This window comes from Mobula hypostoma, chromosome 5, assembly GCF_963921235.1.
Source record: "Mobula hypostoma chromosome 5, sMobHyp1.1, whole genome shotgun sequence".
Taxonomy (NCBI): domain Eukaryota; kingdom Metazoa; phylum Chordata; class Chondrichthyes; order Myliobatiformes; family Myliobatidae; genus Mobula; species Mobula hypostoma.
This window is the reverse complement of record NC_086101.1, coordinates 159831521-159859248: the sequence shown is the minus strand read 5'-3', so window position 1 is coordinate 159859248 and position 27728 is coordinate 159831521. Positions and strand designations below refer to the sequence as shown.

Below are 27728 nucleotides of genomic sequence, written 5' to 3'. Positions count from 1 at the left end.
TAAAAAAAACAAGTGCAACAGAACCATTAAATTATACTGAACAAAATTTGAACATGAAGTTGCATAACTTTTGTAATAATTTCAGCCAAATTCACCAATGAAGAGCAAATTGCCAGTATTTTTTTCACCTGAAATTTGGTGCACTAGGTGTAACATAATACTTTATACTAGTGGATATGATCAAAGCCTTAGCTGTCACTTTCTCACTTTGGAGTTCCATCTCCTTTGAAATAAAGGCCACAATTTCTTCATCATAAATGTTAAGGTTCACACTCCAATCAAAAATCATACTTTCAATATTTAATACATAATTTGCTTAAACACTGCTTGACTGGATAGAGTTGAGTGAATTTAGGAATCCTATTTGGATAGATAATTAAAAAACAAATGTTTTATGCATTTATAATACAGTGCAAATGAGATTGAAAGAAACTAAATTGGTAAATTATATTTTCTGTTGCTCATTTTTTTTCTTAATTTTACATAACAGCAATGCTATTATTAATTATCAAATAGCCTTGATAACCTGAAGGGAAACTGTGAATTAGATAGATAGATAGACTTACTTTATTGATCCTGAGGGAAATTGGGTTTCGCTACAGTTGCACCAACCAAGAATAGAGTATAAATATAGCAATATAAAACCATAAATAATTAAATAATAATATGTAAATTATGCCAGATGGAAATGTCCAGGTCAAGCCTATTGGCTCAGAGTGCCTGACCCTCCAAGGAAGGAGTTGTAAATTTTGATGGCCACAGGCAGGAATGACTTCCTATGACGCTCAGTGTTGCATCTCGGTGGAATGAGTCTCTGGTTGAATGTACTCCTGTGCTCAACCAGTACATTATGTAATGGATGGGAGACATTGTCCAAGATGGCATGCAACTTGGACAGCAGCCTCTTTTCAGACACCACCATCAAAGAGTCTAGTTCCATCCCCACAACATCACTGGCCTTACGAATGAGTTTGTTGATTCTGTTGGTGTCTGCTACCCTCAGCCTACTGCCCCCACACACAACAGCAAACATGATAGCACTGGCCACCACAGACTCGTAGAACATCCTCAGCATTGTCCGACAGATGTTAAAGGACCTCAGTCTCCTCAGGAAATAGAGACGGCTCTGACCCTTCTTGTAGACAGCCTCAGTGTTCTTTGACCAGTCCAGTTTATTGTCAATTCGTATCCCCAGGTATTTGTAATCCTCCACATGTCCACACTGACCCCATGGATGGAAACAGGGGTCACCGGTGCCTTAGCCCTCCTCAGGTCCACCACCATCTCCTTAGTCTTTTTCACTCCAAGCTGCAGATAATTCTGCTCACACCATGTGACAAAGTTTCCTACCGTAGCCCTGTACTCAGCCTCATCTCCCCTGCTGATGCATCCAACTATGGCAGAGTCATCTGAAATCTTCTGAAGATGGCAAGACTCTGTGCAGTAGTTGAAGTCCGAGGTGTAAATGGTGAAGAGAAAGGGAGACAAGACAGTCCCCTGTGGAGCCCCAGTGCGGCTGATCACTCTGTCGGACACACAGTGTTGCAAGCACACGTACTGTGGTCTGCCAGTCAGGTAATCAATAATCCATGGCACCTGCATAAATTAATTAATTTATTAATTGATAACTAATTAATATGATACAAATCAATGGCCAGCTGGTGGTGTAGTGGCATCCACACTGGACTTCGAGCCGAATGGTGCCCAGTTCGAATCCAGCAGCTCCTTGCACACGTTCCACCTGTGCCAGGTAGAGCATCAAGTGAGCAACGTAGCCTCATAAAAAAAAGATACATGCTAAAGAGACAGCAAGGTTGCCGCCAATGTGCTACAAGGCACAGATAGAAACAAAAGGACAAAGATCAATAAAATGCCTACCGGTGTGGGAAAACTACTCTTTGCAAGTAATTGTACAATTTATACATTGTCTAAAATATCTTGGGTAAAAGGAGTGTAGTAAAGGATTCAAACAGATTGAGTATTGATCATTTGGAATTAAAAAATGTAAAGAAAGTATATTTAAGGGTGCATCTTTTGCATGTGAAATATAATATCATCCAAACCCACATTTTATTCCTTTGTTTGGGATGATTCACTGGCTCACACAACCCAACATAGAGGAGGCATGATGATCTACTGGTATTTTTAAATTGACAGCACACTCAGACAAAAAATAATGCGGAGCCAAACTGCAGAGTATTAGAACCAGTGATCAAAGAATCAGTCAAATTGATGGAAGTTAGGGAATAGAAAGAGACTGTGATGAGAGATTTGGTCCTCTATTATGGTATGTGAATGCATGATTCTGCAAGTTCAGGTATTCTGCTATTTTTTGTCATATCTTCACTTGCAAGTATTAACAGCAATTTTATTATAAAAATTATAACTTTTTGTAGTGGAATGCCAACCATTATATGTGACAAATATATACAAGGGTCAATAAAAAGAAACTAAATTAGCTAGAATTTTACCAGAAGCTGCATGAACTTTGTGTTTCTTTGTTCAAATTCTGTTTTTTCATGTAAAAATTGTGTACAACTTACAAACGTGTGTATGAGTAATTAACGTAATGATACATGTTCTTGTTCATATAGCCATAAACACGACTAACTTCCAAAGTCAACTGAAGACAAAATTATCAAGTCCAGTAACATGTGAAATAGTTGGCTAACATTCTCAATAACGTAAACACAAGGAAATCTGCAGATGCTAGAAATTCAAGCAACACGTATCAAAGTTGCTGGTGAACGCAGCAAGCCAGGCAGCATCTCTAGGAAGAGGTACTGTCGACGTTTCGGGCCGAGACCCTTCGTCAGGACTAACTGAAAGAAGAGCTAAATCTCTTATTAGCTCTTCTTTCAGTTAGTCCTGACGAAGGGTCTCGGCCCAAAACATCGACTGTACCTCTATCTAGAGATGTTGCCTGGCTTGCTGCGTTCATCAGCAACTTTGATGTGTGTTCCCAATAACGTTACTTCTTTCTCCCTAAGCGTTCTCAAAAGCACTTTTTGTAAGATGTCTACATTTAATGTCTCTAAGATACCAATATACAAATTCATTTGTTTACATTCACATCAAATACTGTTTACATTCAACAGCATTCCCAAACAATGTGAAAAAATTACAAGGACAGAAACATGTTGCAAGTTTATGCAATCAACTCAAATTATTCCCTCAAATCGTGCGGCCTTTGGTGAATGACACTTAGTGGTGCTTTGATAGTGCTAAGAACAAATACACAAAAAACTCTCCTGCATAGAAAGATAACAAATAAGTTGGGATAACATTGTGCTTGTGAAGGTCGATTCAAACACCAAACAAAATTTCCTATATATTTCCAGGGTTTCAGTGTTACCTCACAGATCAAAACACATCTTCAACCCACAAATGTACCGCACTTCAAAGCCTTTAATGAGTTTACACACTTCAAAGAGTATAATGAAGGTCAGGAAATCAAATTCAATGCTCACTGCTTGACAAAGTCAATTGAAAAAAAGGATTTATGGCTCGTATTGGGTAAATGTTTCAACTTGGATCCAGACTGAATGTAACAAAAAGAGAGGCGATGTGAAACAAACAAGCAGCTATTCAGAGAATTGAATAACTATGAACATTAAGGAAACCCATGAGGTTTTCTACATGTATGTAAGTAGTAAGGAAGAGTAGTAACAGGTGCAATAAAGGAACAATAAGAGACAAATTTGGTAAAGGTGTTATAGTTGAATTATCTCCTGCAAATTTCATATTATGCTCAACCAAAGGAAAGGATGCTGTCAAAAGTGAAGGAGAAAGTAGACATGATAAGAGAGTTACATGCAGGTGAGGAGGAAGGCTCAACAGGTTCAAAGTAATCTTGTCCAGGTGATTTGTTGGGAGGTATGATGAGATGCTGAAGGAAATAAGGGTACAGAAGCACTTGTCGTGGCATTCCAATCCTCCCAAAGCACAAGGGAAGTGCAAGAGAATTGGAAAGTAGCAAACCTGACCTCCTTGTTCAGAAAGGTATGCAAGGACATACTTAGCAACTACAGAAATGGTAATGAATGAGCTTTTAGAAAAAATATTATATTATTTAAAAGTGAATTAATAAAGGAAATCCAGCAAGGATTTGTAAATGGCAAATTGTTTTGATTAACCTGATTGTGCTTTTCTAATAAATAGTGAGTAATGCAAGCAATGTCGCTTTGGCATCTTCACCAACTTTCAACAGACATTAAACAAAATGTCGCATAACATTTGTGCTCAGTGTCAGAATAGTAAAGAAATTGGCTTAAGGACAAGGGTGGAGTGCTGGGCTGTGGTAAACACCTGATTTATAGACTGCATGATTACAGACAATCACTTGTTGCATTGACCAATCATAACACCAGTGCTTTTTGATATGTATTAATAACACAAAAAAGAAAGTACGGAATAAAATTTCAAAAGTTGAGGCTGCCACAAAACTTAGGAATTGAGTGATGTGGGAAGAATGTGAAAAAAATACAAAAGGACATAAAAGACTTGCTTAATGTGTGACTGAGTCAGATGACTAAGTGTGAAATGATACATTTGACAGAAAGAACAAGGAGAGTCAATGCAGCCAAAAACAGCAGAGCCCTTAAGGATATGTATAAATATTTAAAAGAGGCAGGTCATACTGAGAGAGTGGTTGTTAAGTATATAAAATTGAGTGCTTCATTAGAAAATGTGCAAAATAGAAAGCAAGGAGGTAATGATGAACATTGCGTCTAGAAATAGTGGTTAGGCCATAGCTGAAGTGTTGCATCTAACCAGCACACTTAGGGAAAAAGTTATAGTTCCAGGTATGGTGGAGAAAAACTGAAATGATTCTTATTTACAAAGATTGAGAGAAGACTTGCTTACAGTGTGACAGGGTATGGTAGCTTTAGTTTGCTTGAACAGAGTGAAACTGTCCTCATCAGTTCAAAGACCAGAGACATGATTTTAGAGGGTTCCCTCTGTAATAATTATTAAAATCTACCTCACCACATTAATTACACTCAGTCTTCTTGCACATTAGTAATGATTTAAGGACTGAATACACATAATTGGGTTCAGATTGTATAGTTTTCAAATTGTATAGTTTCTATGATGTTCATTATTTGATTTGGTTCCTCTTGCTGTACAAAAATGGCATAACCCTAATCCTGATATCACAATGACTTGCTATCCTTGTAGTCCCAGTTATTTCAATAAGTCATTTATAATAAAATAATCACAATCCAGTCTAATATAATTCATAGTAATTTATATGACAGAATATCTATACATCTACTCAAAAGTGAACATCTTTAGAATGGATTAAAAATGGTTTCATAAAGTAATGAAACCCATATCCAAAGTGGATGGAATCAAACACAGGGTAAAAAACTTTCTTATTCATGGTTAAGTATCTAATCACATTTATTTCTGCCTGTATTAAGTCTTTTTTCCCTCACTCTAAGGGTCTTCTTTTAGTATTCATCTGATTTGTAATTACTACGCTAACTTTTCTCAGGTACAATATCAACTCACCCAATTTGCTGATGTCGAAAATTGGAGGATCACCTAAATAAATACCCCCTCTTTCTGTAAGGTCCAACAGTAGATTTTCAACAGACCAAACCAAAATAAAACAAAAGAGCATTCAAGGAAAGTAAGGGAAATGACAGTAGAGAAGCACAAATCTGGGGAAGGCTACAAGACCATCTCAAAGGCACTAAACATACCTCAGAGCTCAAAGCAGTCTATGGTGAAAAAATGGAAAAATTGTGAAACTACAGCCATGCTGCCCCTCTAAACTTAGTCACCAGAGAAGAATGACGCTTGTAAGAAAGCAACACACATAAAAGTTGTGGCGTTCACCAGCAACTTTTATGTGTGTTGCTTAAAATTCCAGCATCTGCAGATTTCCTCGTGTTTGTGCTTGCAAGAGAGGCTGCTGTGACGCCAACAGTCACTCTGAGTGAGCTGCAGAAGTCAGTGACTGCAAATGGAGATGAAGTTCATGGCTCTACAATCTCCAAGGCCTTGCACAAAAAAGGTTATTTATGGAAGAGTGGCAAGGAAGAAGCCCTGGCTAAAAGTAAAACATATCCTTGCCCATAAACGCTTCGCAATGCATCTCTTAAAAGATACTGTAAAGATATGTAGGAAGGTCAGATGAGACTAAAGTGGAGCTTTTTGGCCTCACACTGAGTGGTATATGTGACATAAATCTAATACTGTACATCAGTCAGGTAACACCATCCCTACTGTACATCATTCTCTGGGGATGCTTTTCAGCTGCAGGGATTGGAAATCTGGTCAGGATTGATTAGAAGATGAATGCTGCAAGATACACAGAGATCCTGGATAAAAACCTGCTAGCCTCTGCCAGAAAACTTAAACTGGAAGGAAATTCGTCTTTCAGCAGGACAACAACTCAGAGTACACTGCCAGAGTAACCATGGAGTGCCTTCAAATAAAGAAAATTGATGTCCTTTAGTGGCCCAGTCAGAGTCCTGACCTTAATCCGATCAAACATCTCTGGCAAGTCCTCAAGATTGCTGTCCACCACCACTCCCCAACTAACCTGGCACAGAATAAGCAATTTTGCAAGGAGGAATGGTCAAATCTGACTCCATCACATTGCGCAACGCTACTAGAGACTTATCCAAAATTCTACTGGCTACAAAAACTGCAAGAGGTTGTTCAATTAAGTACTGAGCGAAGAGGGTTGAAAGTTTTGAACTGCTCACATTTTAGTTTTTGAATTTTTAGATTTTCATGCCTTACCATTTTCTTTGTATTTTGGGGCTCTGCTGTGAAAAAAAGAGCATGTGATTCACAAATAAAAATTCGCAGTGAAATTGATGAAAATCTCTGGTTGTAATACTCATTCATGGGAATAAAGGGTTGAGGGCTAAATATTTTTATAAAGGTGGTGTAAAAATGGCTCAGTATTAACTATCAAAGGCAACAGACCCTTTCGCCTATTACCTCCAAGTTTGCTGACACACATTATCTTCAAAATAAACAACACTTATACCCTAGAATTCTCACGTTTAACTTCAGTGTCTTCATTGCCTTGTCTCGCCCCATTTCTGAAGTCTCCAGCAGACCTACCAACCTCCAACACATGTGCATTTCTTCAGTTCTAGCCTCCTGATCACCCAAGGTTAATCATTCCACAAAAAGTGACCTTGCCTTCTGCCTCTAAGCCTCTGAGCTGTGGAACTTTCTCCCTAAAGATCTCCAAATATTTACCTCCCTTTTCTCCTTTAAGATACATTTTTAAATCTAATTTTTTACAATTTTGCTCAACTACCCTATACTTCCTTATTTGGCTGGGTATTAAATGTTGTTCAATAATAATTCTGCAAAGTTCTTCGGAAAGTTCTGCTCTATGAAGGAGTGATATGTTGCAAAGACATGTAAAAGGAAAAGAAAAACTAAATATACAATGCCAGTAATGAGGGGATAAAACAAAAACTTGTCTTAAGCTTACCACTCATACATTTGGAATAACACCAGCCCTGATTTACACTGCAGGATAAACACCTCGTGTGAAGTGATCTCAATCCCAAATAGAAACACAGCCAGTTTTCACATGAAGGATTAAAGGGAGTCTGCATTTATCAGACAAGCTGGTAACCTGTTCCACAAGTCCACAATAGGAAATCAAAACAGCAGCAAAAATCCTGCCTGATTCTGCTCTTAGTATAACTTGTGTGAACCATATAATTCTTATTTGTAGAGATCATTCACATAATCTCTAAGTTCAAAGTTAAATGTTATTATCAAAGTACATATATAACACTATATACAACCCTGAGACTCATTTTCTTGTGGGCATTCTCAATAAATCTGGAGAATAATAACCAGAACAGAATCAATGAAAGACCACCCAACTGATACGTTGCATCAATTTTTCTGCTGTGTCACAAAATCAGCAGAATGATTAACAGCCAATATGCAGACTTGATGGTGAAAGAGAGATACAGGGGACAGTAACGTACCTCCCTTCTGATCATGTCTGGATTCACGTGATGGTGTTTCTGCCTACTCTAAGCTATCATCTTATTTTTCTTTGTGGGCAGTTACTAACTGCAATAACAATACTCTTCAATATTGTCCAATCTAATGAGAAGTCCATAGGGTGCAAGCAATTCTGACACTAATGAACAGTTCATTCCCACGCTCCTGAATTCTGAACCGTGACTTGTGAAAGTCATGGAAGCATTAAAATTCTAGCGTGAACTTCTAACATGAACACTTTCCGTCTTCAGGTTTACAGCAATTTGGCAACATTTTAGCAAGCCTTTAAGTCTGTTTTCGCTTTTTTTTTGACTCGTTATGTTATATATTGTCCCCTTTCTCTTCCTCTTGAAGCAATGCCCCAGCTATAGCTTTAACCCCCTAAGAGCTGAATCTTTGTTCACACTAAATAGCAACATATTTTAAATCACAGAATAGATACAAAGATGACAAAAAGTGCAATCAAATCACGATTTTATTTTCTGATGTTCAAATGGATTATAGAAATTAGTGATTCTCATTAATTTATAGCTACAGGAGGAACAATGAAGAATTAAAACAAAACAGGGATACTTGCCTTTAATATATAACATATACTCAGTGGCCACTTTATTAGGTACACCCGTACAACCTGCTTGTTAATGCTACTAATCAGCCAATCATGTTGCAGCAACTTAACGCATAAAAGCATGCAGATATGGTCACAAGGTTTAACTGTTGTTCAGACAAAACATCAGAATGGAGAGGAAATATGATCTAAGTGACTTTGACTGTTGAAGGAGTCTTGGTGCCAGACAGGGTTGTTCGAGTATTTCAGAAACTGCTGATCCCCTGGAGTTTCCATGCATAACAGTCTCTAGAGGTTACAGAAAATGCTATGAAAAGCAAAAAAAACAGTAGCAGTTCTGTGGGCGAAAATGCGTTGTTAATGAGAGAGCTCAGAAGAGAATAACCAGACTGGTTCAACCTGACAGGAAGGCAACATTATCTCAAATAACGATGCATTACAACAGTGGTGTACAGAAGAGCATCTCTGAATGCACAACACGCCAAACTGTAGTGGTTGGGCTATAGCAGCAGAAGATTGCAAACATATACCCAGTGGCCAATTTCTTAAATACAGAAGGTACCTAATAAAGTAATCAGTGAGTGTAAGACAAGAACAGGCCCTTTAAACTCAATCCATCTACACCAATCATGATGCCCAAATTAAACTAATTCCGTCTAATCCATATTTCTCAATTCGCTACCTTTTCACCCTGTCTATCTAAATGCTTCTAAGACATCCCTATTGTATTTGCTTCTGCCAATAATCTGGCAGCACAATCCAGGCACCTAACAATCTGTGTAAAAGAATACTTATCTCATACATCTCCTTTGACTATTACTCCTCTCACCTTTTAGGTACGCCCCTCACCATTGTTTTGGGAGATTTTAACAAGGCCAGTCTGAAAAAAATCACTAAGCAATTACCATCAACAGATCACTTGCAATACCAGAGGAAGCAACACACTGGACCATTGTTACGCCACCATCAAGAATGCCTACCGTGCTATTCCACGCCCTCACTTCGGGAAGTCTGATCACCTAGCTGTACTCCTACTCCCTGATTAAAGACTGCAGCACCAATAGTGAGGACCAAGACGGTTTGGACTAGGGAAGCACAGGAGTGCCTACAGGACTGCTTTGAATCGGTGGACAAGACTGTATTCAGGGATTCATCTTTGAATCTGGATGCATATGCTGCATTTGTTACCGACTTCATTAAAACCTCTGTGGATGAGTGTGTACCCACAAACACTTACTGTACATTCCCAAATCAAAAGCCATGGATGAACCAGGAGGTATGTCATCTGCTGAAGGCTCGATCTGTGGCATTCAAGTCTGGCAACCCAGGCCTGTACCAGAAAACCAAGTATGATTTGCGGAGGGCTATTTCAAGGGTGAAGGGACAATTTCGAATGAGGTTGGAGGCGATATCAGATGCACGGCAACTCTGGCAGGGACTACAAGACATTACATCCTACACAGCGAAACCCAATAGTATGAATAGCAGTGATGCTTCACTACCAGACAAACTCAACGCCTTCTATGCAAAATTTGAAAAGGAGAACGCAACTACAACTGTGAAGATCCCTGCTGCACCTGAGGATCCTGTGATCTCCGTCTCAGAGGCCAATGTTAGACTGTCTTTAAAGAGAGTGAACCCTCGCAAGGCAGAAGGTCCCAATGGAGTACCTGGTAAGGCTCTGAAAACCTGTGCCAACCAACTAGTGGGAGTATTCAAGGACATTTTCAACCCCTCACTGCTGCAGGCAGAAGTTCCCACTTGCTTTAAAAAGGCAACAATTATACCAGCGCCTAAGAAGAGTAATGTGGGCTGCCTTAATGATTATCGCCTGGTAGCACTCACATCGACAGTGATGAAATGCTTTGAGGGGTTGGTTATGACTAGACTGAACTCCCTCCTAAGCAAGGACATGGACCTATTGCAATTTGTCTATCGTCACAATAGGGCAATGGCAGACGCAATCTCCATGGCTCTTTACACCGCTTTAGACCACCTAGACAAAACAAACACCTATGTCAGGATGGTGTTCATCGACTATAGCTCAGTATTTAGTACCATCATTCCTACAATCCTAATTGAGAAGTTGCAGAACCTGGGCCCCTGTACCTCCCTCTGCAATTGGACCTCGACTTCCTAACCGTAAGACCATAATCTGTGAAGACTGGTGATAACATATCCCCTTCCTTGACAATCAACACTGGCGCACCTCAGGGGTGTGTGCTTAGTCCACTGCTCTACTCTCTGTAAACCCATGACTGTGTAGTTTGGCATAGCTCAAACACCATCTACAAATTTGCTGACAATACAACCATTGTTGGTAGAATCTCAGGTGGTGACCAGAGGGTGTACAGGAGTGAGATATGCCAACTAGTGGAATGGTGCTGCAGCAACAACCTGGAACTCAACGCTGATTGTGGACTTCAGTAAGGCTAAGACGAAGGAACACGTACCATTCTATGTTCACTCCTCACAGAGGGATCAGAAGTGGAGAGAGTGAGCAGCTTCAAGTTCCTGGGTGTCAAGATCTTTGAGGATCTAACCTGGTGCCAACATAATGATGTAGTCATAAAGAAGGCAAGACAGCAACTATACTTTATTAGGAGTTTGAATCAATTTGGCATGTCAACAAATACTCCCTAAAGAAGCTGCAGAAGATTGTAAATCCGGTCAGCTCCATCTTGGGCACTAGCCTACAAGGTACCCAGGACATCTTTAGGAAGCGGTGTCTCAGAAAGGCAGCGTCCATTATTAAAGACATCTAGCACTCAAGGCATGCCCTTTTCTCACTGTTACCATCAGGTAGGAGGTACTGAAGCCTGAAGGCACACACTCAGCGATTCAGGAACAGCTTCTTCCCCTCTTCCATCCGATTCCTAAATGGACTTTGAAGCTTTGGACACTACCTCACTGTTTAATATACAGTATTTCTGTTTTTGCACATTTTTAAAATAATCTATTCAATATACATAATTGATGTACTTGTTTATTTATTATTTCTCTCTCTCTCTCTCTCTCTCTCTCTCTCTCTCTCTCTCTCTCTGCTAGATTATGTATTGCATTGAACTGCTGCTGCTAAGTTAACAAATTTCATGTAACATGCCAGTGATAATAAACCTGATTCTGGGAAAGCAGGTTTGTCCAACCTCTCCTTATAACTAGTACACTCCAATCCACACAACATCCTGGTGTAACTTTTCAGCACCCTCTTCATAGCCTCCACATCTTCCCTATCGTATGGCATTCAGAACTGGGCGCAACAATCCAAATGTGGCCTCGCCAAATCTTAGAAAGTTACCACATGACTTACACCTTTTATTTTCAATGCCCTGACCAATGAAGGCAAGCATGTCCAATGCCATTTTTACTTGCGTTGCATCTCTCAGGGAGCTATGGATCTCAGGATCGCTCTGTACACCAGTGGTTTTCAAGATCCTCCTATGTCCTGTAAACCTTCTTCTTACATTTGACCTCCCAAAGTGCCACGCCTCACATGTCCAGATTAAAGTCCATCAGCCATTTCTCTGCCCAAGTGTACAACTAATCTATATCCTGCTATATCAGAGAGCATTTCCTACTATCCACAACTCCCAATTATCATGTTATCAACAAACTTACTAATCAAACAATTTACATTTTCCTGCAAATCATTAATATGTATTACAAGCAACGTATGTCCTAGAACTGATCCTCATCAAATGCAGGCCTCCAGTCACAAAAACACCCCACTACCACTACCTTCTGTTGTCTATATCCAAGCCAATTTTGCATTGAATATATCAGCGCACTGTGGATTCAATGTGGCTGATTCTCTAGATCAGCTTATCAAAAGGGACCTTTTCATATGATTTACTAAAACCCTTGTAGACAACATCCACTTCCCTACCTTCATCACTTCCTCCAAAAAGTTTCATCAAATTTGTGAGACAGGACCATCCCACATAAAGTCCTTCTGTCTATCTCTAATGAGCATGTATTTTTCCAAATGCAAGTAAAGCCTGCCACTGCAAATCTCAAAGTTCAAAATTCAAAGTAAATTTATTATCAAAATACACACGTCATTATACATATACAACCCTGATTTGTTTTCTTGTGGGCATACACATTAGATTCAAGAAACATAATAGAATCAATGAAAGACAACACCCAACAGGACAACCAATGTGCAAAAGACAACTCTGCAAATATAAAAGGAAAAAAAAACAATAAATAAATAAACAATAAATATCGAGAATATGAGATGAAGGATCTTTGAAAGTGAGTCTATAGGTTGTGGAAACAGTGATAGGGCGAGTGAAGTTAACCCTTCTGGTCAAGAGCCTGGTGGTTGAGGGGTAATGACTGTTTCTGAACCTGGTGGTGTGGGTCCTGAGGCTCCTGCACCTTCTTCCTGATGACAGCCACAAGAAGAGAGCGTGACCTGTGTAGGGGAGTCCTGCAACAGTGCTCCAAGTAGATGTGCTCAATGTGAGCAGGCCTTTACCCATGATGAACTGGGAGCATTCCCACTACTTTTTGTAGTATTTTCCATTCAAGGGCATTGCTGTTTCTATACCAGGCTGTGATCCAACCTGATAGTACACTTTCCACCACACATCTATAGATGTTTGTCAAAGTTTTAGATGTTATGCCAAGTCTTTACAAAGTTCTAAAGAAGTAAAGGCGCTGCTGTGCTTTTCTGTAATTACACTTATGTATTGAGCCCAGGACAGATCCTCTGAAATTATTTCACCAAGTAATTTAAAGTTGCTGACCATCTCCACCTCTGATCCCTAATGAGAACTGGATCATGGACCTCTGGTTTCCTCCTCCTGATCAGACCCTTGGTCTTGTTGATATTAAGTGAAAGGTTGTTATTGTAGCATGACTCAGTCAGACTCACATTCTCCCTCCAAATACTGATACTTCATACTTCATACTTCATTGTCGCCAAACAATTGATACTAGAACGTACAATCATCACAGCGATATTTGTTTCTGTGCTCCCCACTCCCTGGATTACAAATATTAAATATTAAAAATATTAAAAATAGTAAATATTAAAAATTTAAATTATAAATCATAAATAGAAAATAGAAAAATGGAAAGTAAGGTAGTGCAAAAATACCGAGAGGCAGGTCCAGATATTTGGAGGGTACGGCCCTGATCTCTGTGTGTGTATATATATATATATTATATACTGATATATTTGTCATCTTTTATATCTGTCATCTCCTTTGATTTGGCCAATGACACTGGTGTTGTCAGAAAACTTAGATATGGTATTGGAGCTGTAAAAAGTCACATAGTCATAAGTATAAAGCGAGCAGAGCAGGGGCTAAGCACACAGCCTTATGGTGCACTTGTGCTGATGGAGATTGTGGAGGAGATGTTGTTGCCAATTCCAATTGACTGGGGCCTGCAAGTGAAGAAATTGAGGATCCAATTGCACAAGGAGGTAGTGAGGCCAAGGTCTTGAAGTTTATTGATTAATTTGGAAGGGATGATCATATCTAATGCCCAGCTGTAACAGATAAAAAGCATCCTAACGGAGGTGGGGTAGCACTCTGAATTAAGGATGAGATCAGGGTAATAGTGAGAGACGATACAAGATCTAAGGAGCAGAATGCTGAATCCATCTGGGTAAAGATTAGGAATAATAAAGGGAAAAAAAACCCACTGGTGGGAGTTATCTATCAGCCACCGAAGAATAATGTTACAGTGACACAGGCAATAAACTGAGAAATATCTGAGGCATGTAAGAATGGAACAGCAGTTAACATGGAGTACTTTAAATTGCAAAAGATTGGGTGAATAAAGTTGGTTGAGGCAGTCTTGAGGAGGACTTCATAGAATGCATCCATGAAGGCTTTCTTGAACAGCATGTTACTGAACCTACACAGGAACATGTTACCCTAGATCTGGTCCTGTGCAATAAGACAGGTAAAATTAATGATCTTGTAGTTAGGGATCCTCTTGGAAAGAGTGATCACAGTATGATTAAGTTTCTTATATGAATAGTTCAATCTGAAACAGTATATTATGCCTAAGCAATGGAGGCTACAATAGGATGAGGGAGGATTTGGCTAGTGTAGACTGGGAACACAGGCTATATGGTGGGACAGTTGAGGAATAGTGGAAGACTTACAAAGAGATTTTTCACAGTGCTCAACAAAAGCATATTCCAGTTAAAAGCAAGGACAGTAAGGGTGGGGAGAGCCAGCCTTGGATAGCTAAGGAAATAAAAGAAGGCATCCAACTAAAAGCTTGTACATACAAAGTTGCCAAGTATAATGGGAACTGGAAAATTAGGAAAACTTTAAAACAAAGAACCACTAAGTGAGCAATAAAGAAAGGGAAGCTAGATAATGACAATAAACTAGCACAATACATACAAATGGATAGCAAAAGTTTTTGTAATTATATAAAGCCGAAAAGGGTGGCTAAAGTGAATGTAGGTCCCTTGGAGGATGAGAAGAGGGTATTGATATTGGGTAATGAGGAAATGGCAGAGGCTTTGAATGACTATTTCGTGTCTGTCTTCATGATGGAGGATATGTCTAACATGCCAAAGAGAGATGTTATAGATGTGATGGGAGGTGAGGATCTTGATACAATAGCTATCACTAAAGACACAGTGCTGAGCAAACTTGTGGGCCTGCAGATAGATAAGTCCCCTAGTCCTGATTGAATGCATTCCAGGGTAATGAAAGAAAAGGCAGAAGTTATAGTACAGGCTTTAGTGATAACTTACCAAAATTCTCTGGACTCTGGGCAAGTCCTGGCAGATTGGAAGATGGCAAATGTCATGCCACTGTTCAATAAAGGACGTAAGCAAAAGGCAGGTAACTATAGACCAGTTAGTTTAACATGTGCAGTTGGGAAAATGCTTGAAGCTATCATTAACCAAGAAATGGCAAGGCATCTGGAAAGAAATGGATCCATCAAGCACATGCAGGATGGATTCAGCAAAGGCAGGTCCTGTTTGACAAACTTACTGGAGTTCTTTGAGGATATAATGAGTGCAGTGGACAGAGGGGAACAGATGGACATTATTTACTTGGATTGCCAAAAGGCATTCGATAAGGTGCTGCATAAAAGACTCATCCATAAGATAACGATGCATAAAGTTGGGGGTGATATATTAGCATGGATAGAGGATTGGTTAACTAATAGAAAGCAGAGAGTTGGGATACATGGGTGTTACTCTGGTTGACAATCTGTGGTGAGCAACTATTCATGATATACATTAACAATCTGGAAGAGGGGACGGAGTGTAGTGTATCTAAGTTTGCTGTTGACAAAATTGAGTGGAAAGCCAAATTGTGCAGAAGATACGGAGAGTCTGCAGAGAGATATAGATAGGTTTTGAGTGGGCAAGAGTCTGGCAGATGGAGTACAATGCTGGTAAATGGGAGGTCATCCACTTTGGAAGGAAAAATGAAAGAGCAGATTATTATTTAAATGGTAAAAAATTGCAGCATGCTGCTGTGCAGAGGGGCTTGGCATGAATCACAAAAGGTTGGTTCACAGGTGCAGCAAGCTATCAAGAAGGCAAATGGGATGTTGGCCTTCATTGCTAGAGGGATTGAATTTAAGAGCAGGGAAGTTTTGCTGCAACTGGACAGGGTACTGGTGAGGCTGCACCTGGAGTACTGCATGCAGTTCTGGTCTCCTTCCCTGAGGAAAGATATACTGGCTTTGGAGGCGGTGCAGAGATGATTCTCCAGGTAGATTCCACAGATGAGGGGGTTAGCCTGTGAGGAGAGATTGAGTTGCCTGAGACTACACTTGCTGGAATTCAGCAGAATGAAAGGAGATCTTATAGAAACATGTAAAATTATGAACGGGATAGACAAGATTGAGACAGGAAAGTTATTTCCACTGGTAGATGAGACTAGAACTAGGAGACATAGCCTCAAGATTCGGAGGAGTAGATTTAGGACGGAGACGAGAAGAAATTGCTTTTCTCAGAGAGTGGTGAATCTATGGAATTCTTTGCCCAATGAAGCAGTGAAGGCTACCTCAGTAAATGTATCTAAGACAAATTTGGATAGATTTTTGCATAGTAGGGGAATTAAGGGTTATGGGGAAAAGGTGGGTAGGCGGAGAGGAGTCCATGGCCAGATCAGCCATGATCTTATTGAATGGCGAAGTAGGCACGACTGGCCAGATGGCCGACTCCTGCTCCTAGTTCTTATCCTGATATATTCTATCTTTGCAGTCCAGACATTCCTGCATTGAGTAAAGAAATGGCATCTGCTGTTGCCCTGTTGTACCAGTAGGTAAAATGGAGCAGATCCAGGTCATTTCTCAATCAGGAGTTGATATGTTTCATCACCAACCTCACAAAGCACTTCATCACAGTGGATAAGTGCTACTGGCCGATAATCATTAAGGCAGCTTACCATGTTCTTCTTAGGCTTGAATCAGGTGGGTACCTCAGATTGTCAAGGTGAGAAGTGTTACGTACCCCGTAACTGGGTTGCCAAACCAGCAGAAATGGATCACTCAGTTGGAGTCTGGATTACTAGAACTAAGAAAGTTTTATTAAAGAAACAAGCAACACAGTAATCGAAAGGATAATAAATGCAACAGTTCAGCAATGATAAACACACATGTGCACAGAATTAAGATAACAGCATCAATCAAGCTCTATCGTTGTCTAGGGGTAAATGACCAATTTCAAAGTGACACAAAAGTCCAGTTCGGTTTAATAGTTCAGTTCGCAGTAATCGTTGCCATAGCGATGGACAACGTGGGGGGAGGGAGAGAGAGAGAACGGGAACAACTGATCATTCAGAATGGCTTCCACTCACAGACCGGCGATATTGCTCACAAGCAGCTTCCGGGCGGGTCCTTTGTGATGTCACCTGAGGTCACCGACTGTGACCCCTCCTCCAGATGTGGTCGATCCTCTGCAGTGAACCCAGCACCCAAGCGAGGGTGGACACACACGGGGTTCCCGCTGATCGTACCTTTCCACCCTGTGCGTTTAAGGTCCGGTACTTCCCACCGACTCGTGAGAGGCGCACCGCTTCCAGGGTCTCGATACCTCGGGTGTCGTGTGTGTGCTGCCTTAGCGAACCTGTCCCTTTTTATCCCCCTGCTGGGGTATCGCCTGTCCATCATTTCAAACAGTTCAGGGTTCAAAGGGGGAGCCACTCCAGACAGCTCTGTCTCCCGTCCCTTCATTACACATCTCCAGATCGCCTGTCCATCACTTCAAACAGTTCAGGGTTCAAAGGGGGAGCCGCTCCAGACAGCTCTCTCTCCCGTCCCTTCATTACACATCTCCAGATGCTGCTTCATTGTTCCTTATCTCTCCTTCCCCTGAGGACAGGTGGCAGACCAACTGCTGATGCCACTGATCCTAACCCAGGCCAGCAAACATCTTAATTTTATGTGTATTCTCGTCACACTTCCCCCCTTTAAGGATTTTCACCGGGAGGTAAAAATTACAAACATGAATACATTATTTGATACACACACAAATATACATCTTTATCAGCTATTTGGCTAATACAGAGAATTTGAAGTTGTCAACACCTTGACAGACAGTCATCACATTTTCTGTTCCTTTTATATGTGTATTAATAATCCCTTAGACCAGGCTCCAACTCAGCAAACTTCATAGTGGCCAAAAACACTGATGAATTGCGATCAATGTAACCTCTCATTTGGTTTTGTCCCGGACCATAATAACAAGGATCGTCCCATTCCGACTCAGTTTTCTCTCGCAAGGGCTTAGTAGGAGGGGGAGGGGTAGTGACCGTAGAGTTATTGCAAAACTTCCTACAGTACCCCACCATCTCCAAGAGCCTTCTGAGGGCCCTCTTGTCTGTCGGGGTTGAGAGGTCAGCGATAGCCTGCACTGTAGCTTGCATCGCTGCCAGCTGGCCCTGTGTCACCACAATTCCCAGGTAAGTGACCCTCATGCGGCCGAATTCATTTTCTTCAAGGTTCACTATCAAGCTGGCTTCAGACAGCCGTATTAAATTGCCAATACACACCTCTGTGTTCGTCAGCCCTTTAGTCACTGAATTACTCATTATATATGGATGTTGTTTACTAGGCCAGCCTATTGTAATAGACATCACCCAACGTCCCAGTTCTTTGCATCGCCTCGGGACAATCAACCACACGGGTGCGAGTCGTTTAATTACTCCTAAAGAGTCGCTTTGTTCGGGGATTAAGGGAGAGACCTTATCAGCAGACCTGGCCAAAACAATAGCCTTCTCCCATCTGATCAATCCCATACTAATCTTTTCAAAATGGTTTTTTTCTCTTATCAAGGGGCCCCCAGCTTCATTGATTTCCACGCTAACACCGACTAGGTTTGTTAGCATATCAAAAGCCGGTGACCATCTCAGTTCGCATCGGTCATGATCAATAACATTCTTCCCCCGGGCAGCCGGTAAACCTCTTTCATGATTCCACCAACTGTTTCCTCCAGCACCGCAAAATGTCTACCGGGGAGTACCTCGTGGGCCATGTTAAAAACCTCATCCCCATAACTCTTTTGCACCACCCCCCACTCCTCATCTGCGGGTACTGTACTTGATTTCCCTTTTTTCCTTAGCACTTCCTCCTCCACACAATAGCCTACTAGTTCCCTTGTTAAAGCTGTGTCAGAGAGAGCTGTCTCTGCCAAAACCATCAGTCCCTCGTCTCGCTCCTGCGTCTGCACAAATTCTTTCCTGGCTACTGCTACGTCTGTCCCAGCTCCCTCACTACCTCTTGTCTCACTACACTCCTTCTTTTCATTTTCTACCCCCATCTCGTACAAGACTGGCAGAAACATTTCAGCTAAATTCACTACCGCGGTCCCGTGATGAACCTGTGAGTCCATGGGCGGGGCCTCAATGCTGGCAGGCTGACCTGTCAATCTCACGACTGGGAACACGATTCCCCCGGCGACGTCATTACCAAGCAAGACTTCCACGCCTTTCATCGGTAATTCGGACCTCACCCCGATCGTGACTAGTCCAGAGACCAGGTTGCTTTGTAAGTGTATCTGGTGCAAAGGGACTGACTCTGTCCCTTCCCCAACACCTTTGACCTCTACCTCCCCAGTCTGGGTCTCTGAGCTAAATTCTAATACACTCTTCAGTATTAGTGACTGACACGTTCCCATGTCTCTCCAGATCCGCACTGGAACTGGTTTTAACCCCTCCATCACTGACACCAATCCGGCCGAGATAAACCTCTCGCGCCCTTCCTGAACTTTTTCAGACCTGTCCTTCCCTAGCGGTTCGCTTAACAGCTCGATACAGCCATTCAAAATTGCCATTTTTCCTTTTCCCGTCTCCTTCTTTGGGGCAAAGCACCTGGACGCAAAGTGTCCGGCTTTCCCACAATTATAACAGACGACCCCAGGAGACTTCCTACCAGACTGCTCCTGGTCTACCTTATCCTTCTCACGAGTCCCCGGCTTACTTTCTGACTTTTCCGGCGGACTCTCCCCGCCATCCTGACTACCCTTCTGGTAGCCTTTACTCGGGGTAAACTTCATTTTATGCGTCAACGCATACTCATCCGCTAATTTAGCAGTTGCGGCTAACATGGCTGCCTCTTTCTCATCGAGGTAGGGTCTCATACCCTCAGGGACACAACCTTTAAACTGCTCAATCAGGATCAGCTGCAGCAGTCTGTCATAATCCCCCTCTACCCCCTTCGAGGCGCACCAACGCTCACAATATGTCTGCATCTCATGGGCAAACTCTAAATACGTGCGGTCCCACTGCTTCCTCGCATTCCGGAACTTCTGCCAGTATGCCTCCGGGACCAACTCATAAATCCTGAGGATGGCCTCTTTCACCACCTCATACCTCTGGGCATCTTCCGCAGACAAAGCGGAGTAAGCTTCTTGGGCTTTCCCTTTCAGTACACTCTGAAGTAAGACAACCCACTTATCCCTCGGCCAGTCCTGACTTATAGCCACTTTTTCGAAATGGAGGAAGTACCGATCCACGTCGGTATCGTCAAATGGGGGAACCAGCCTGACCTCCTGGGTCGCCCGGAACCCTCCACCTTGGTTCGGCACGAGCCCCTGCTCGGCCCTTATCTTTAACTTCTCCAGCTCAAATTCCCTTTCCCTCTGTTTCCCTCTCTGTTCTCGCTCCCATTGCCTCTCTTTCTCCTCTCTCTCTCTCTTTCTCTTCTCTCTCCAACTGTCGTACCCGGAACTCGTGCTCGAGTCTCAGTTTTTCAAGCTGCACCCGTACCGCGTCTCCAGCAGGTTTTTCAATAGACACCACCCCCAGCTCACCTTGGGGAAACACACCCTTAGATACATAGTGCTCTACGATAGCTCTGTGTATCTCCTCTCTCCTCATTGTCGACTTCACCTTAGCAAGATTCAACCGTTTGGCCACAGCTACCAATTCCGATTTCCTGGCATCCTCTAATGCCTCCAAGGTCGGCGCCTTTATAAATTCCTCAGCCTCCATTTCTGCTGTTTGTCTTTTCTTTCTTTCGGGAATTTTAACCCAATCAATTTACTCCATCCCAAATTTAGCGTTCAAAATCCCGGACGAGCCCCCACTTATGTTACGTACCCCGTAACTGGGTTGCCAAACCAGCAGAAATGGATCACTCAGTTGGAGTCTGGATTACTAGAACTAAGAAAGTTTTATTAAAGAAACAAGCAACACAGTAATCGAAAGGATAATAAATGCAACAGTTCAGCAAAGATAAACACACATGTGCACAGAATTAAGATAACAGCATCAATCAAGCTCTATCGTTGTCTAGGGGTAAATGACCAATTTCAAAGTGACACAAAAGTCCAGTTCGATTTAATAGTTCAGTTCGCAGTAATCATTGCCATGGCGATGGACAACGTGGGGGGAGGGAGAGAGAGAGAACAGGAACGACTGATCATTCAGAATGGCTTCCACTCACAGACCGGCGATATTGCTCACAAGCAGCTTCCGGGCGGGTCCTTGGTGATGTCACCTGAGGTCACCGACTGTGACCCCTCCTCCAGATGCGGTCGATCCTCTGCAGTGAACCCGGCACCCAAGCGAGGGCGGACACACACCGGGTTCCCGCTGATCGTACCTTTCCACCCTGTGCGTTTAAGGTCCGGTACTTCCCTCCGACTCGTGAGAGGCTCACCGCTTCCAGGGTCTCGTTACCTCGGGTGTCGTGTGTGTGTTGCCTTAGCGAACCTGTCCCTTTTTATCCCCCTGCTGGGGTATTGCCTGTCCATCACTTCAAACAGTTCAGGGTTCAAAGGGGGAGCCACTCCAGACAGCTCTCTCTCTCCCGTCCCTTCATTACACATCTCCAGGTGCTGCTTCATTGTTCCTTATCTCTCCTTCCCCTGAGGACAGGTGGCAGACCAACTGCTGATGCCACTGATGCTAACCCAGGCCAGCAAACATCTTAATTTTATGTGTATTCTCGTCACAGAAGTTAAAGATATTGTTGAACACTCCAGCTAGCTGATCAGCACAAGTGTTTACTATTCAGTCAGGTACCCCGTGTGGGCCATATGCTTTTGGTGGGTTTACCCTCCCAAAGGGTGCTTTTACGTCAGCCTCAGGGACTGAAATGATAGAGAATTCAGGGGCTGTGGTCATTTGTGAAGGTTCCACCATGTTTTGACAATTAAAGTAAGCATAGACTAACTAGGAGCGAAGCCTTGTTTTCACCTATGTCATTTTGTTTCACTTTTTAAGTGGTAATAGCATTCAAGCCCTGCCACATCTGTTGAGCAATTTGGTGATTCACGTTTGGTCCGGAATTGCCACTTCACAACATGAGAAGGCTTTCTGGCGATTTTACCTGAACATCTTATATCTGACTTGGTCACCAGACCCGAGTGCCAATGATCTGGGATCTCATTGTTCATCCAGGGCTTCTGGTTGGGGAAGACTCTGATTGATTTTGTGGAGACACATTCATTTCCAACTGCTTTTATAAGGTACATGACAATCATGGAGTCAAACAGTTTTAAATCCTCTGATGAGTCCTTGAACACAGCCCAGTCCACCAATCTGAAGCAATCCTGTAGCAGCTCCTCTGCCCCCACAACCACATCTTTATTGTCATTAACTCTGGAGCCTTGCTCTTTAGCTTCTGCCTGTGTGTAGCTAGAAGGAGAACACCAAGTGATCAGAGAGCCAAAATTTGGTCTAGGGATCAAAAAGTAGTTATTCCGAATCATTGTAAAAGAGTGGTGTAGTGTGTTAGCACTCCTGGTGCTGCAGGTTATATGCTGATGATAATTGGACAGTGATTTCTTCAAACAAGCCTGACTGAATTCCCTGACTATGATTTGAAATGCTTCAGGCAGGACTGGTTCTTGCTTGGTGATGGCAGCATTCAATATGTCAAGAGCCAGATTAATGTCAGCTTTTGCGGTCCAGATCCTGCTGGAGAATTCCCTTGGTAGGTACAATAGTTGACACTTGATCCTTAGATGTTCTAGGCAGAACAAGCGTACCTCAAAACTGCAATGTCCAAAGAGTTTATCATGAAAACCTTTTGCCTTCTCCAAATCACTTCAATCTACCCTGTGTATCAAGAAGCCTATGGATCATACCAATGCACCTGGTGTGTCCGGAATGAGCCATGTCTCCATAAAACACAGAATACAGCAACTCCTCATCTCCCTCCAATACAGTGATCTTGCCCTTAGGTCCTCAATGTTGTTCTCCAACATCTGTACATTTGCTGTCAAGATGCTGGGTAGAGGGAGTTTCATTCCTCTGTACCTCAGCCTGGCTTGGAGTTCTCCCTTCCTCCATCTCTCCTAGCAACATATCTTCGTTTGCTTAAAGGTGCCACACCTGTATGCTTGAGAGTTAAGCCCACCGAGTCATTCAGGAGGTCATAAGATCACTATTTCATTGTGACAGTTCAAAAATACATTGCTTAAATGGATATTACATGCTACAGATTGCAGTGAGAGTCATTCAGAAGAGGTATATTTAAAAGTTTTGGTAGCAACCAGCAACACATTGTCATGGAATACAGGTGCCATCCTGCATTATCTTCTCCAATAATTTCTCCAGCACTAGCCTATAATTTCCTTATTTTTCCCTGTTGCCCTTAAAGAAAATAATAATACTGGTTATTCTGCAGTGTTCTGGAGACTTGTCCATTGGAAATCAGATACAAAGATCTCAGAGATCTCTGTCAAGTCCCTGGGCTAGGACCCATCAGGTTCGGGGGGGGGGGGGAGAAACATTTTCATATTGAAAATTTCCAAGACACTTCAGTACCTCCTCCTTATTAATGTTGGTATGCTCTAGAACATCAACATACCCCTCCAGAATCTCACAATCCTCCAAATCCTTCTCCTTGGTGAACACTGATGCATTAGTACTCATTAAAGACCTCACCTTCTTCCTCCAACTCCACACATTAATTCCCTTCTTTGTTCCTGAGTGAACCTACTATTTTCCTAGCTACCATTTTGCTCCCAGCATATATGCCTTGGGATTCTCCTTAATCCTACTTGCTAAGGACACCTCATGGTGTCTTTTAGCCTACCTTGTTCAAGTTATTTCCTGCCTCCTTACAGCTGTCAAGGGCTTTTGTTGTATTTCAGCTTCTTAAATCTTATATATGCTTCCTTTCTCTTTTTTTACTGAATTTACTACAATATCCCCTATCCTCTATTAATTGCCTTTCATTTTTAGTTAAATAAAAAAAAAATCAGCTCAGGGTAGAGTTATTCTGGAATTATTCGGCTAAGAAAAGAAAAATGTTAAAAATTGAAATACCTAAGTTCTCCAAGCATATATGTGTAGCCAAAAATAACAACTACAAATATTTTCCTATTGTCTACGAGTTTCCTCAAAATTTCATGCAGATAACATCTACATCAGTCACATTTCAATATTTTCTTAATTACAGAATCTTTTCATTCATTGGGAGTTATTTTTGAGCTCATCCCATTCAAATCTGGTCAAAATTTTATAAATTTGGACGTACATGGTAAAGATGTTCCTATATGCTTCACTGTAAATAGTCAGCCACGACTTTGCATATATTTCTTATGACATGTTTTAGTCATCCTGTGAATTAAAGTTCATCTTTGGAAGGGAAGGGTCATCGGTTCTAATAAGGGAAAGCTCCAAGAATCAGGAAGAGTGTGCTTTCAATCCACATCTGTAGGGAAAATAAGATATCAGAAAAGCAGTAGTCCAGAATCGAGAAAAATCAGCCCAATGACTGAACAAATGAGACAGAACCCCTAACAACATGATAATGCCACTGGAGATTGAGGGAAGATGAGTCAGGAGACTTGAATACAAAGTAGCCAGAAAAACAGAGGGAAAACAGTGGCTGGAACAACAGAACCACAGAGAAGCTGATGGAGAGAAAATCTATGAGACAGGGTAACAAAAATTTTGAGAGGAGTGAAGAAATAATACCACAATCTAACTACACAATCTCACAACCCTTAATATATTTCTGCTTAAAAAACCAGGCTGGTGTGCATGTAAAATACCTATATTAAGCATTTCCTGCCCTCTTCCTACAATCAAATCATAGCCAGATATTTTTTAGATCTTGAGATGGTCTCTGAGAAATCACTTCCTTACTAGACGCATTTTTCAATTATCATTTTTGTTATTTATGTTATTTTTAAAAGTATTGAATTGGTTTGCACAATTGTACCCAAGAAGTTTTATTCAAGTAAATTACAAGTTATTGGGAAGGCTAAAATATTTCATTGTTTATGTAGGCTCAAATATATAATGACTCCTGGTGAAGCTGGGAATAGCTACTTTAAAAACTGGATAGTTAACTTGTGTCAAGCAAACAAAAACAATGACAGATCATGAAAGAAAATTTAAGTGGAACAAATTCAAATAATTTCTTGTAATGCTAAGAAACTGCAGAGCCGGCCAGTTACAGAAAAGACCGTGCGTCTGATAACAGCCTGGCTACCATGCTCAATATCAAGGTACCTGAACAAACCAAAAGTTCCCCATCCAGTAATAGTGGTCAAATCCAACCGACAAATTATCAACACATCAACTGTGACACAACGAGTTGACAACAGTGCCATCGCCCGTTACTATAGGATTATTATTATTATTATTATTATTATTATAGCTATAGGACTAGCAGTCTGAATTCTGCTGCGACCATTCGGCTAAGAAAGGAAACATTGCAGCGTAGCTCTAGACAGGGCAAGAGTTAATGTACAGAGGAGAGATCAAAGTCGCTGTGATGCAGGTTACTGGTGCTGAACCTGATTAATGCTCAACAGTAGATACAATTTCTTAACAATTACTGCGTGAGACGAATGAGAAACAAAAAGTACGATAAATAAGCAAAGTGGATAAATTTTATGCTCTTATTCCCGTGCACCAGACCCCAAAAATACACACAAACACTGACAGTCTTTTGCTCATTTAATGTTTGTCAGTCTTTGTGTGTAGTTTTTCATTGACTCTGTTGCATTTCTTTGTTCTACTGGGAATGCCTGCAAGAAAATGAATCTCGGGATAGTACATGGTGATATATTCGTACTTTAATAGTAAATTTACTTCGCATTTCACTTCTTGGACGTATTTGTTATGCTATGTGACGTGTTCACTGAACTTCACGCGGGCAGGACATTTAATTGGATCTTGTAATATGTGATAATAAACTAATCCGAATCTGCTGGACAGTCCAAACGGAGATTGCAGTGTGTACAATATTTAGTTTGATGATAAACTTCAATAAAAAAAATTACAAAAAAAAAATCGAAACGCTTCACAAGTTTCTCACGTCTCCACCAAAATGATGCTCAGCTGAGCCGAGGCAAAGGCACGGTATAATCCATTTTCGATTAAAAACAATCATCGCCAACATCAGAATTAAGTAATCTCGCAAGAAGCTAGATTCCTGGCCCCTTACGACAAGTTTGCTCGCTGTGGTTTTTACATCAAGCTTTCTGTTTCCCTCTAAGAAGCGGAGCTGCGACATTGTGCGAGAATCCCTACTTAAAGCAATTTCATGTCGAGCCTTCAATCAATCCGGTGTGCCATGCTCCCGGTTACGTACCTGCAAGGTTCCACTTTTCCTAAATCTAGCGACTGCGGTTGCTCTCTCGGAGCTCCCGGGATCTTTGCAATTCCTCCGCGTCTCGACTCAGGAGAGCTCCAGCATGTTTCAGAAATCACACTGATGGTTTCTGGGCATCCAACGAAACGTAGACCTGACTTGGAGACAAGCAGGCTTGCACACGTCACTGACTCTGATTGAACGGTTGAAAACAAGAGGCGAGCAAGCAAACGCCGCCGAGCGAGGTTGTCAGGAAGTTTTTCCTCACGATGGTGTTTTTCGACCAGTCTGAAGGGTGTCGTGACAGCTGGTCGCCAGTCTGAAGTTGCACCTGATGCAAGTGCCTCGGATACAAACAAGCAATAAAGACAATTTCCGTCTTTAACTACCGCCGATTTCACTAATGCAGCACCTCGCTAAACAGACGAGAAGCCGTGTTCCCACGAACTACTAGGTGCAACTCCTGGGATCTCGCCAAACTCCGGCAATACAGCCAGCAGCCACGGGCGCAGCCTGCCGAGAGCTTGTGCCGTTCATTGGCTGCAGCTCTTGCCTTACCTAACCTGATAGGACGCTGGCAGCACAATGAATGTAAGGATTGGCTGAATCCCAGCCCTTGTCTGCCTTCATTGGCGAATCCACTCTATTCGACGCAAGGTATCTCGGCATCTGATTGGCTGAAATAAATCTGAACTAAAGACGAGTGGAAATACGCACTAGGTCATTCAACTCATACTGAAAAGGGTGCTGAATAATTATTTGCCACCTTCCACAGATGCTGCCTGGCATGGTGAGTGCGTCCAGCACTTTTAGTCCTTTTAAAACTTCGGATAATTTCTTCTTCCAGCTGCAGCATCATCCCAGATTCAAAGAAAGAATTCTATCAGAGTTTAAATGCTAGTCACACACTGTAGTAGTAAAAACCTTTATTAAATTAAATCGTATTCTCAGACAGTCATTGTAAATTCAATTTTTCCACCAGCTTTGGCCTTGCTCTCCAGACTTCAGTCCCACCGGTGCAGAGTTGGGAACGATTTTTAAGATACTGCAGCGATATCACCCTCTAATAGTAAGTAATCATGCATCTTTCCCGCCTTTTGCAATACATATTATTAGTTGTGAAGAATAATCACTGCTTTAATACTATTGTTCTTTTGAA

The 27728-nt window shown here is 41.7% G+C and overlaps 1 protein-coding gene across 1 annotated transcript in view; it reads right to left on the bottom strand.

Annotated features, from left to right (window-relative positions):
- The window catches only part of arhgef28a (Rho guanine nucleotide exchange factor (GEF) 28a), a 410055-nt gene extending 382830 nt beyond the window's left edge, over positions 1 to 27225 (bottom strand). The window contains exon 1 of the mRNA XM_063049236.1: positions 26570 to 27225. The gene's annotated coding sequence lies outside the window, so the exon portion shown is untranslated. The remainder of the gene's footprint in view (positions 1 to 26569) is intronic.
- Positions 27226 to 27728: the final 503 nt, after the last annotated feature.